Raw genomic sequence first — 12,394 nt, 5'->3', positions numbered from 1 at the left:
AACATCCTACAATTCTTTAACAAAAAGGCCCACGCGTAGATTTGAAAATCCGGGGCTGCCAGACCCCCCTTGCTAGCTTTCCTCCTTAAAATTTTCCAGGAGAGATGAGACCCTTTTGATGCCCATAAAAAATAACTAATCTCACTCTGTAATTTAACAAGCCACTCCTTTTTGAATACCAGAGGAATTTACCCGATCAAATACCTTGGCGGCGTCAAGGGCAATCACTGCCAAGGGAATTTTATAGACTGAGGCCATATCTATAGTGCCAATAAGTGAGAACATTAGCTCTTTCAAAAACCGTCCTTTAATAAAACCTTTTTGATCCTGATGGAGCAACTTTGGAATGACCCTACTCAGTCTATCCGCCATAATTTCTGATTTTTTTATATAATCGCAGTTCAAAAGCGATATTGGTCTATATGAGTCCACATATTTAGGTGATTTCCCTGGCTTGGGTATTAAAGTAATTGTAGCCTCATTCCATGAACCCGGCAATGCAGCCTCGCCCAAAAAAATTTGATTAAACAGCTGACACAAGATAGGAGCAATTACATCTATCAAAACTTTATATACTTCCACTGGAAGCCCATCCGGCCCTGGGGCCTTGCCTCTCTTTCCCCCTTTAATAACCCTTACCACTTCTCCTTGAGATATTTCATGATTTAGGACCCCCATTAAATCGCTTGAAAGTGGCTCCATATACTGAAACCAGCCACTCAAGTCCGAATGCTTTGGGTAGAGATCTTCCCTATATACTCTCACAAAATAGTTGTGAAAAGCTTCCGCTACTCCCTTACTCTCAGTGATAATAGCGCCAGAATCCATCTCTTTTATTTCCTTAAGCTGATTACGGACATGATCTCTTTTCACTTTCACGCTAAAAGCTTACTACAGCCTTCACCATAAGAGAACTGGGCCAACTGACTAACTTCCTATTTTTCCTTAACTCTTTGTGTCAGAACTGCCGTCAATTCTAATTTCAATTTGAACAACTTATTCATTACCTCTTCATTCGTTATGCTGCACCCCTGCTTTACAATATTAACCTCACACAGACAGATTTTTTCCTCTAGATCCAAAATCTTACTATGGTACGTCCTTCTCTTCTTAGCTCCCAAAGCACCCAGTCTCCCTCTCAGACAGGCTTTACAGGTATCCCACACAATCTCCGGCTTAGCTGTCCCTACATTTTTTTCGAGAAAAACCTGGATTTTTTCAATAAGAATTGTTAGACTATCCTGAGCTAAGAGGATTGTTCGATCTAACCTCCAAGCCGAACCCGAACCCTCCGTACCCAGTTCCAAAGTCAACAAAATGGCTGAGTGATCCGATATATGTACCCCAACATGTTCAACTAATGTGCATGCGCGGCCGCTCGCGCATTCGCATTTCTCGCGAGAAATGCGCATGCGTGGGCGGCCGCGCAGGCGCATTAATATCCAAGACGGCAGCGCGATTACGAGAGGGAGCCCCGGGGGACGCAGCGTACAAGGTAAGTGGTTTTTATTCATTTTTAAAAGGTAATTTAAATATGTAGGGAGGGCGGGAGGGAGGTGGGTGGCGTGTAGTGGGGCTACACGAAGTGCGTAGGTGGGCGTAGTTTCTCGCCCACTTCACATAGCTTCGCGTAGCCCCACCACGCCTACTACGCCCACCGTTAATATTAAGATCAAGACTGCCACACCCTTCGTAACTATTGCTTGAGGTGTGTAAAATGAATGAGCATTCCATCGCTGAGCTGAAAAAACTTCCTTACTTTCCGCAGCAGTCAAATGCGTCTCCTGCAAAATAATAATATGGGCCGAAGAGTCTTCTTAGTACTTCAAGATTATTTGTCTCCTGCATTTTACCCGTAGACCATTAACATTCCAAGAAAGGAACCTCAGTTCCATAGGTTTAACCCCAATCATACCACCCTGAGCCGACTAACTCCAATAACTTAGTGCCAAGAACGCTTCTGAGGATTTTCTTATTTCTTCTCCCCTCCCCCTACCTTCACCCCCCTCCAACCCCACCCCCAGTCCTTGTACCCCCTCACTTGGAGACATTTATTGAAAACGAGTCATATTGACAGTGCCTGAGAGGGGGGAAGAGGAATGCATTCTTGGCGCATCCTTACTGGTAGATCAGTCCGGTCATTACATAGATGGCAAGGTTGAGGGAAACAACATCACCTTTTTGTTGGACACTAGTGCTACCCGTTCTACTGTGAGAACAGCAAACATCCCAAACCTCTCGGGAGAAGCAATCCAAGTAGTGGGCGATTCTAGTAAACAGATTAGGACCCCTATTACAGAACCAATGGAGGTACGTATTGGTAATTTTAAGGAGATGCACAAATTCGTTGTGTGCGACTCCAGCCCTGTAAACTTGTTAGGAAGTGATTTATTATGCAAAATAAATTGCACAATCTTTTGCACACCAAATGGTGTTGAGATTCAAACTCCAGATGAAGATGGAGTGTATAAAATCATTTTAGCCAAACAGGAGACTGTAACTAAAAAGAAGACCCCAAAAGATTTACCAGAAGAGCTTCAAAATACCGTAAACTCTGATGTATTTCATATTTGATATTTGATATTTGTGTGCATTTGTAAAGCGCTAACGTTCGCTCCCAAGGGAGCATCATGGCGCTGGGCGTGCTGCGGAGAATAACTGAAAGAGTGGGGTGTGATGGAAGAGAAAAACTAAATGGCAGCCAGGACAGAGGAGTCTGGTTGTTGGTAGATCCATGTCTTGAGAAGTTTTCTAAAGTTGTTCTCATTTTCTATGGATCTAAGGTTGACAGGTAGATTGTTCCAGGCTTTGGCTGCCAGAACATTAAAGGATTTCCCACCCTTGGTCTTATATTTGAATCTGGGGATTAGAACCAGATTTGTCCCAGAAGATCTCAAGCAGCGCGGGGGGTTATAGCGCATAAAACGATTTACAAAGTAGCGGGGCCCAGTATTTTGCATGGTTCTGAAAACTGTGAGGAGCAGTTTAAAAAGGATTCTTTTATGCAGTGGCATCCAGTGAAGCGAGTTAAGGGCTGCAGACGCAGATGACCTTCTGGGGAGTTGTAGAACCAGTCGAGCTGCAGCATGTTGGATGCTCTGCAGCTTTCTGAGAGTAGATTTTTTCACTCCGGCCATAAGGCCGTTGCAGTAGTCAAGTCGGGAGAGTATGAGAGCTACCGCGACTGACTTTCTGGCTGCAATTGGGAGGAAATCAAAAAATTTCTTCAGAGATTTTATTAGTCCGAAACAGCGACCGGCAGTAATCTTAACGTGGTCATCGAAAGGAAGAGAAGAATCGAATTGCACGCCTAGGTTTCTGGCTGATGGGACTGCACTTGGAGGGGCCTCTGATCCTGGGGGCCACCAATCTTTCGGGCAAAAAGAAAGATTTTTGCCTAATGGAATAATTTCCGTCTTAGCACTGTTGCATCTAAGATGGTTAGTATTTAACCACTCAAAAACATCAGAGAGGCAGTTTTTAAACCGGAGATCTGCGTCAGTCAGCTGTTTGTCGATGGTGACGACCAATTGAGTGTCGTCGGCGTAAGACGTGACAAGAATCCCATGTGATTCTATCACAGCTAAAAGGGGTGCCATGTAGATGTTAAAAAATAAAGGGCTTAATATGGACCCCTGGGGCACTCCAGATATAATGAGTTTTTCGCAGGATAGGTAGGGTCCAAGGGACACAGTCTGAAACCTATTTGATAGAAATGATGAGATCCAGACCAAGGCTGTGTCTGTCACGCCGATCTCTCGCATTCGGTTGATTAAGATGGCATGCGAGATAGTGTCGAACGCTGCTGTAAGATCCAGCAGGATGAGGACAGCTTGCTTGCCCTCATCCTGCAGGAATTTGATGGAATCAGCAAGTTCGATCAGAGCTGTTTCGGTGGAGTGACCGGAGCGGAAGCCTGATTGCTGAGGGTGCAGGATGTTATGGGCTTCTGCGAAAGTTTTGAGCTCCTCATGCACTAAATGCTCCGTGACTTTGCCAAGAATAGGAAGTAAGGAGATGGGGCGCATGTTAGTCAAATCTGTTGGCGATTTGTTCTGTTTTTTCAACAGGGGTTTTACAGTGGCCTTCTTCCATTCAGCAGGTACAATTCCGGATTCAAGGGATTCATTAATAATGGCATTAATGTAGGGATGTATGGAATTTTTCAGGAAAAGAAGTAGGATTAATGGCAAATGTCAATCCAGTAAAAGTGACAATAAAAGAAGGTACAGTTTACACAAATATTCGACAGTACAAAATGAGTCCGGAAATAAAAGCAGGTGTTGCAGCAGAGATTGAGGGCTTGGTTGAACAAGGCATTCTAAAAGAGATAATGAGCAGTCCATGTAATTCACCTATATTTGGCATAAATAAACCAAGCGGGAAAAATAGGGTAGTTCAAGACTGTGTAGAATAAATAAAATTGTTGTTCCATGTTGCCCAATAGTACCGAATCAAGCAGTGATTCAGTATCAGATACCATGGAGTGCAGGATGGTTCACTGTAATTGATTTATGCCATGCCTTTTTCTCCATCCCATTGCATTGAGCCTGTAAATTAGTATTTTCTTTTAAATTTGACGAGCATGTTTACGTTTGGAATCATGTTCCTCAGGGGTACACTGAAAGTCCATTGATTTTTAACCAGATTTTGAAAAAAGCTCTTGAATCGTTGGCGCTGCCTGAACAGTCCGTTTTGGTGCAGTACATAGACGACTTACTGATTGCGTCTAAGACCCAAAGTGACTGCATCATTGATACAATTGCATTACTGAACCATTTGACTGAAGGAGGACATAAAGCGTCAACTGAAAAATTACAATTTTGTACCACATCAGTCAAATATCAGGGACACCAGATAGAGGAGTCAGAAGAGGGACTTCAGAAAGAATCAAAATAATTAGAAACATGAAACTACCTCAGACAGAGAAAGAAATCAAGATGTTTCTTGGAGTTGTAGGTTATTGCAGCCAGTGGCTTGTGGGATTTGCATTGCTAGCTAAGCCATTGATCCAACTGACGAAGAAACAAGCAAACGATCCAGTGGAATAGGATGATGAAAGCATGACTGCTTTCCTAAAATTACGCAACTGCCTGTGCGAGGCACCAGCATTCGGGATGCCTGATTATTCAAAGGAATTTGCACTGTTTTGTGACGCAAGAGACAATTGTGCTCTCTCAGTCCTAACCCAGACACATGGCCTAATGTGACATCCTGTGGAATATTTCTCTGCCACTTTGGATACAGTGGCATCAGCATTACCAGGGTGCCTAAAGTCTGTATCTGCAACTTGCAAGAGTCTTGAACAAAGTGAATCCATTGTCATGGGACACCCTGTAACCGTATATGTCCCACATGCAGTTGTGAGTTTGCTGACACAAAATTGCACAATCCCTTACTCCAAGTCAGCTGACTAAGTATGAACAAGTCATTCTAGGTTCAGAAAATGTGACAATAACTAGATGTACTATCCTGAATCCTGCAATCTTATTGCCTAGTTCACATTTTGAAGAGGTAAAGGAGGAAGTCGAACATGATTGTATCGACTTTACTGAATACAGTTCTAAACCACGCCCAGACATACAGGAAGAACCTTTAAAGGAACACGAACTTGATCTATTTGTAGATGGCTCATGCATGCGTCATGAGGAAGGAGGATTGAGTGATGCTTATGCTGTATGTACATTGTCTGGTATAGTCGAAGCATCCTATTTACCAGGAGTCAAGTCTGCACAAGTAGCCAAATTGATTGCTTTAATAAAAGCGTGTACAATTGGGAAGAATTGGAAACTAACCATTTACACTGATAGTCAGTATGGTTACGGGGTTGTGCATGACTTTGGCCAGCTGTGGATGCAAAGGGAGTTCATGACTTCTTCAGGAACTCCTATTAAAATGGACATTTTGTAAGAGAGTTACATGAAGCAATTCAATTGCCAAAAGAAGTGGCCGTGGTCAAGTGGGCTGCTCACCAATCTGGAAATGACAAAGTGACAGTTGGTAATCGTTATGCTGACCAGGTGGCCCAACATTGTGCCAAATACAAGATGGCAGTAAACAAGAAAATCGATGCATGGTGAATCAGCTGCCAACTTATGCTGCTAGGGGGTGTAGGTACATGGGAAGAAGTTAGAGATCTACAAAATGGAACAGAACCCAAAGAAAAGGAAGAATGGGAGAAAATAGGTTGTCAGAGAAGAACTTGTGATGGTGTAATAGTTTACCTAGATGGGAGACCAGTGTTACCTGACTGTATGCTTGCACTCATGGGGACACACACATAGGCAGAGATGCAATGATAAAACTGTTTAACAGGATTAGTTTAACCCAAGGTTCAGGAATGTAGCAGAGAGTCTTCGCCAGAGATGCTTAATTTGTCAACAAAGGAACCCGGGTAGGAAAACTGTAGTTTGTCCTGGAAAAATTGGAAAGGCAGAAGGTCCGTTCATAAGACTCCAACTCGATTTCATTCAGTTACCTGCTTGTCGAGTTTAAAATATGTCCTTGTCATTGTTTGCCTATTTTCCAAATGGGTAGAAGCTTACCCGACCAGGAAGAATGACGCCTAACTGTAGCCAAACTCCTTTTAAGAGAGCTCATTCCTAGGCTCGGTTTTCCAGTAACGATTGAATCAGATCGATGGTCTCATTTTAATAATTAAATGATTCGAATAATATGTGAAGCATTCAAAATTGAGCAAATGCTGCACTGTGCATACTTCCCAGAGGCTTCTGGAGTGGTAGAACAACTGGATGGCACAATCAAATCAAGATTGATAAAGATGGGTGAATCTACCTGATTGGAATGGCCTGATGCTTTACCTCTTGTCCTGATGGGACTCAGAAGCATACCAGACAAGAAAACAGGCTTGAGTCCCCATGAGATAATTATGGGAAGGACAATGAGGCATGCATGTGTGCCAGGACACAAGCTGTTAAATATATCTGATGATTTGGTATTGGAGTACTGCAAAGAGTTGGCTGACAAAGTGCATTCTATCTCTCACCATGTTGGGGAAGACGCTGTGGCCAGACATTCAACTCCAGCTCATGATCTGAATCCAGGAGATTGGGTAGTGATAAAAGATCACACCTGAGAATCATGCCTAGCACCTAGGTGGAGAAAACCACATCAAGTAATATTGGTTACCACAACAGCTGTGAAGTGCAAAGGAATTCCAAACTGGATTCATGCCAGCCACACTAAGAGAATAACTGAACCTGACGAAGTAGAGGCTGAAGGTTGATCAGCTGAAGGATCTGAAGTGATAGATCCTGAGGTAGCTGATAAAGAACGATGAGCTTACAATTGTCGACATACCTGAAGTGAAAACAAGAACAAGAAGCCAAACGTATTTAGACAGTCAGAGTAATAGTAAGGATGAGATAGGAATAGAAGAACGCGCTCCGATTTCAGAAAACAAATTCAATATCAAATCTGAGGATGACCAGATAAGGAAAGAGCAATTTACTCAGACAGAAGAAAACAGCAACAGCACTCCTGAAATGAAATGAAATGAAAAGTAAATTTATAAAAGCGCGATTGCTGCCCGGGGGCATCTAAGCGCTAGGAACCAACAGAGATGGCGTGACAGAGTAGCTAGCTAAAATTTACTGAGGGAGGTTAAACAGAAATGTTTTTAGCTGTTTTCGGAATAAAGAAAGGTTGGGGTTAGATCTAAGATGAAGAGGGAGTGAATTCCAGGACTTGGCGGCATTATGGGTGAACGTCCTGCCGCCAGACCTTGCCTTTTTTATTCTCTGAGCTATAGCCATGAAGGCTTGGCTAGATCGGAGGCTTCTGCAGGGTTGATACTGGTCACGGGTGATCATAGGACCTGTGTCCCAGAATGCCAGGTGGGCAATACACATGGCTTGGAAGAGGATTCTCTGACGCACTGGTAGCCAATGCAGGCTAATCAGTCCAGCTTTGGCTGATAGTCTGCGTGGGAGCTGTAACAGTGTGCGGGCCACACAGTTCTGCACTGTCTGAAGTCTATGCAAGGTGTACTCCGGAGCACCAAGGTAGAGGACATTGTTGAAGTCTAAGCGGGATTGTATCAAACCCTGGATGGCCACCTGCTTTGCCTCCATAGGTAGAAGAGGGAGGATTTTCTTTAGCATCCTAAGAAGGCCAAAGCAGGTAGCCAAAAGTTTTGTAGCCTGGATGTTAAATGAAAGGGTCTTGTCCAGCCACACCCCGAGGCTCTTAATATTGTCCTTGGGTGCTGGAGGGGTGCCTAGACAGGGGGGCCACAAGGAGTTGAAAAAGATGGGGTTTGAGGGGCCCAGGAGCATCAGCTCCATTTTATCCCCATTGAGCTTGAGGGACGATGAAGACATCCATCCCTTTACCTCCTCTAAGCACTTTCTTAGCCCACCTGACCGTGGCATGTCGGCCTCCTGTGCAAATGAGACCACCAGCTGGGTGTCGTCCGCCTAAGAAATAATCTTAACCCCAAATGGACGAACAACCTCAGCCAGTGGTCTCATATAGATGTTGAAAAGCGCAGGGCTTAAGGAGGAGCTTTGTGGGACTCCACACCTCAATGGTCTACTCATGGACACTGTCTCTCCATCAAATACTTGAAAAGATCTATCCCTCAAGAAGGACTTGAATCAAAGCCAGGCTTTATCCATTATTCCGACACACGAAAGACGGCTCAGCAGGGTGTCATGGCTGACCGTATCGAATGCCGCGCTAAGGTCAAGGAGGATCACTGCCACTGATCCTCCCTGATCTAGGATTTTTCTGGATTCCTCGGTGACTACTAGGAGGGTGGACTCAGTTCCATGTTTGGGTCTAAAACTCGTCTGGGTGGTATCTAGCAGCTGGTTGTTTTCCAGGAAATTCACCAGTTGGAGGTTAATGTATATCTCCAGGATTTTACTCACCCAGGGGAGCAGGGAAATAGGCCGGTTGTTGCTAAAATCCGAGGGATCCAGATTGTTTTTTTTTAGCAGGGGTCTGACCATGGCCCGCTTCCAAGCAGGGGGGACAGTGCCAGAGGTAATGGATGCGTTCAGGAGGTCCATAATGGTTGGTAAGGTGACCTGGGATGCTGACATCATGACCTCTGGAGGTGCTGGATTGCCTGGGGATCCAGATTTTACCGTACGAGCCATGGATTTAAGGTTTCCAGATCTAAAAGGGGGAAGTGATCCAGTATAGGTGGAGGCTCTGATGGAGTGTCAACCAGATTTGTTTTGGCCTGAGCTAAGGGGGCAGTGGCTATAGAGGGGAAGGATGAGTAGATTTTATTGACTTTTTGGTGGAAAAATTCTGCCAAGTCATTGCAGTGGGCTGTTGTTTTTACCTCGTGCAGGCTAGAAGATGGAAGTTTTGTAAGTTTTTTCAGTATTTGAAAAATGTCTTTGGGTTTGGATTTGGCTAGTTTAATTCTATCAGAGAAGTATACAGATTGGGCAGCTTTGACTTTGGCTTTGTAGGCATTAATTGCCTCTTGATATCGACTTTTTACCTCCAAAGAGTAGTCTAGACGCCATTGTCTTTCTATTTTCCTGCTTTGGTGTTTCTTTTCCCTGAAAGCCTCTGATTACCAGGGGGCAGTTTTGTGGGAACGTTTCAGCGTTATTTTACTCAGGGGGAGAGTGGCTTCGAGGGATTGTGTAAGGTCCTGAGTCCAAGGAGGGACAGATAGGTACTAGAAAAAATGTTCAGGCAGAAGACAATCAAGAAATTACAAGATCTGAGCAAGACCAGACAGATATAGCAAAACATGTTCAGGAAGAAGAAGGAGAAAAAAGCCAAAGTCAAAGTCAAATCCAACAAACATCTGAACAGGGCCAGATTAGTATAGAAGAATCCATCCAGGCATAAACAGAAAAGGTAATAAGCCCTGGACAAGGTCTGATCAAATTGACGAAGAAGTGAGACCAACTTGAAAATAAATTCACAGTTATATTCTGTGTAAAAGTTTCAAAGAGGGGTTAAGTCTTCTTAGTCAGATATGGATGATATTAGAGTTACTGGAAACTCGAAAAGAAATTGTATAAAGACATGCTGTAGAATATGCATATGTAGTATACTGACTGTGGTCATAGCATGGCTAGGACTGTCAATAGCAATACCTTTCTTGATGGCTGCTAATAAACAAAATGACACTGGTGTGCATGGAAAGGTAACTAACCTTCAGCAAGACAGAGTAGAATTAGAAGCACCAGATGAGGTAGAATTACACTATGGTAAAAATAGAAATGAGACAGATTTAAATGTATTTGCTAAACTGTTAGTACATTATGTAGAAACAATGGAAGTTAGTGATTGCTACGTCTGTATGAAACTACCAACATCAGTAGCAGAAGGAGTAACATATCATCATTTACCACTGACATAGGGTATTTTGTGTAGTATTTTAGCTAGTTTATTTTACAGAACTGGAAAGTTACAATATTATTATTCTAACATAGATGTGATTTTATCTGAAATTCCTATACGCAGAAACATGAACCCTGTCCTTAGCAGTAGAGACTCACGGTTTATGGGTGAATATTTTCTAACAATGAAAACAATAGATATAGCTGAAGCACACAAAGAAGAATTAACATGTAGATTACATGAAGAAGAGAAAATATTTTTGAATTTAGTAGAGAACAAGAGACAGGATTTCCATAGAAAGGCCTCTGAACCAAACCCCTAGATACCCAAATGGGCTGAAAGGGAAGAACTTATTGCAACTGTCTCATGCTGCTATGTCTCTGGACTTTGGAAAAGAAGGGGAAGATCTGTCTCCATAGGTTAAAACAGAGTACAACAATATATTCATCGGTTCCAGTGAATGTGAACACAATTTCCTGATGATTGGGGTTGGGGACTAAAAGGGGGAACTGATCCAGTATTTTCTGGAGTCTATTATATTTGTGGGAATAAAGCTTATTTTAAGCTGCCTGATCATTGGTATGGGTGTTGCTATTTCAGAATAGTGTTCTATGTAAAAAGAATCACTGGCAGTAATGAAGACAATAATGAAATAACACAACACAAAAGACCTAATTTTTCAGAAATTGTAGGAGATATATTTAGTGCATTGATACCTTCAGTGGGGGTAATTCTGAATACACAAAGAATTTGTAAATTGTCTACAGTGGTGGATCGCTTATCGACTGACACTGCTGGAGTATTCTTACTGATCAATACTGAATTAGTTGCGATAAGATCAATGGTTTTACAAAATCGACTAGCTCTTGATATATGTTCGATCCGGGGGTCTCTAGTTGGCAATGGTATTCACCTTTGTCCAAATAGGAACCCTTACTTCTAAGTCAGGCTAAGGGGATTACACTCCTGAATAACCCCTGCTCACCCCCTTGGTAGCTTGGCACGAGCAGACAGGCTTATCTCAGAGGCAGTGTTTTAAGCATTTGTGAATATACACAGTAATACAGTGGAAACACTACAGATGGACACAACACAGGTTTTATAAAAAATATATATTCTTTATATAGACTTAACACAAGACCACAAAGGACAAAAATCCACAATACTACACTTAGGATTACTTAAAAGATCATTAAAGTCTCTTAGTTCAAGTTGTTGGTAAATGCGACAAAGTTCTCAACAAAGTACCTGGATGCTTAACGCAAAGTGAACAAAAGGCTCGCAAAAGGGGAGATGCGTCGGTTCCGTGACCTGGGGGAACTGTTGCGTCCTTCCTCAATGCTTGCGCAGAGTAGGGGACTCATCGTGAGCATTACCGGTACTGAGGTGATGCGTAGATTCTCGGCCTGCGGGCCCATTGTGTTGCGCAAGATGGCACCTTGATGCGATGCGATGATCCAGTTGCGATGCAAGAAGATGGCACAGTTGATGAGACGATGAGATGACGCTCTGGCAGCCGTGTGACGACTCTGTACTTTGGAGCCGCGACAGCCCTGCGACACGTTTCTCCGGTGATGCAATGGCGACTCTCATAATGGTGTCACGCTTCTCCGGTGATGTGACAGCAGACAGCTTCGATGAACACACGCTTCCAGGGAGATGCGACGATGGCTCGCTTCTCCGGCGTAGCGATGATTTCAGCTGCGGCGGCGACACGCTTCTTCTCGATGCGTCGCCCTTCCAGCTCCCGGTGGCACGCCAGTGACTGGAGTCAGAATACCCAGCAAGGAAATTCAGGAGGGAGCTGGAGGTGAAGTCTTTTGTCCCCGAGACTTCAGCAGGAGGCAAGCACGAGGCAAGCACAGTGCAAGCCATTGGAGAATATTCTGTAGATGAAAGTCCTTAAAAAGTTCCTTCTCCTCTCCCTTGGCAATGAAGCAACCACTGCAGGCCAACCCAGCAAACAGCACACTGGCAGAGGGGCAGTCCAAACGTCTGCACCTTCCTTGGTTCTTCTCCTTGGCAGAAAGGTTTCTTGTTCCAGAAGTGATCTAAT

The sequence above is a fragment of the Lissotriton vulgaris genome, chromosome 9, assembly GCF_964263255.1.
Source record: "Lissotriton vulgaris chromosome 9, aLisVul1.2, whole genome shotgun sequence".
In the NCBI taxonomy this organism is placed as follows: domain Eukaryota; kingdom Metazoa; phylum Chordata; class Amphibia; order Caudata; family Salamandridae; genus Lissotriton; species Lissotriton vulgaris.
This window is presented reverse-complemented; position numbering follows the sequence as displayed.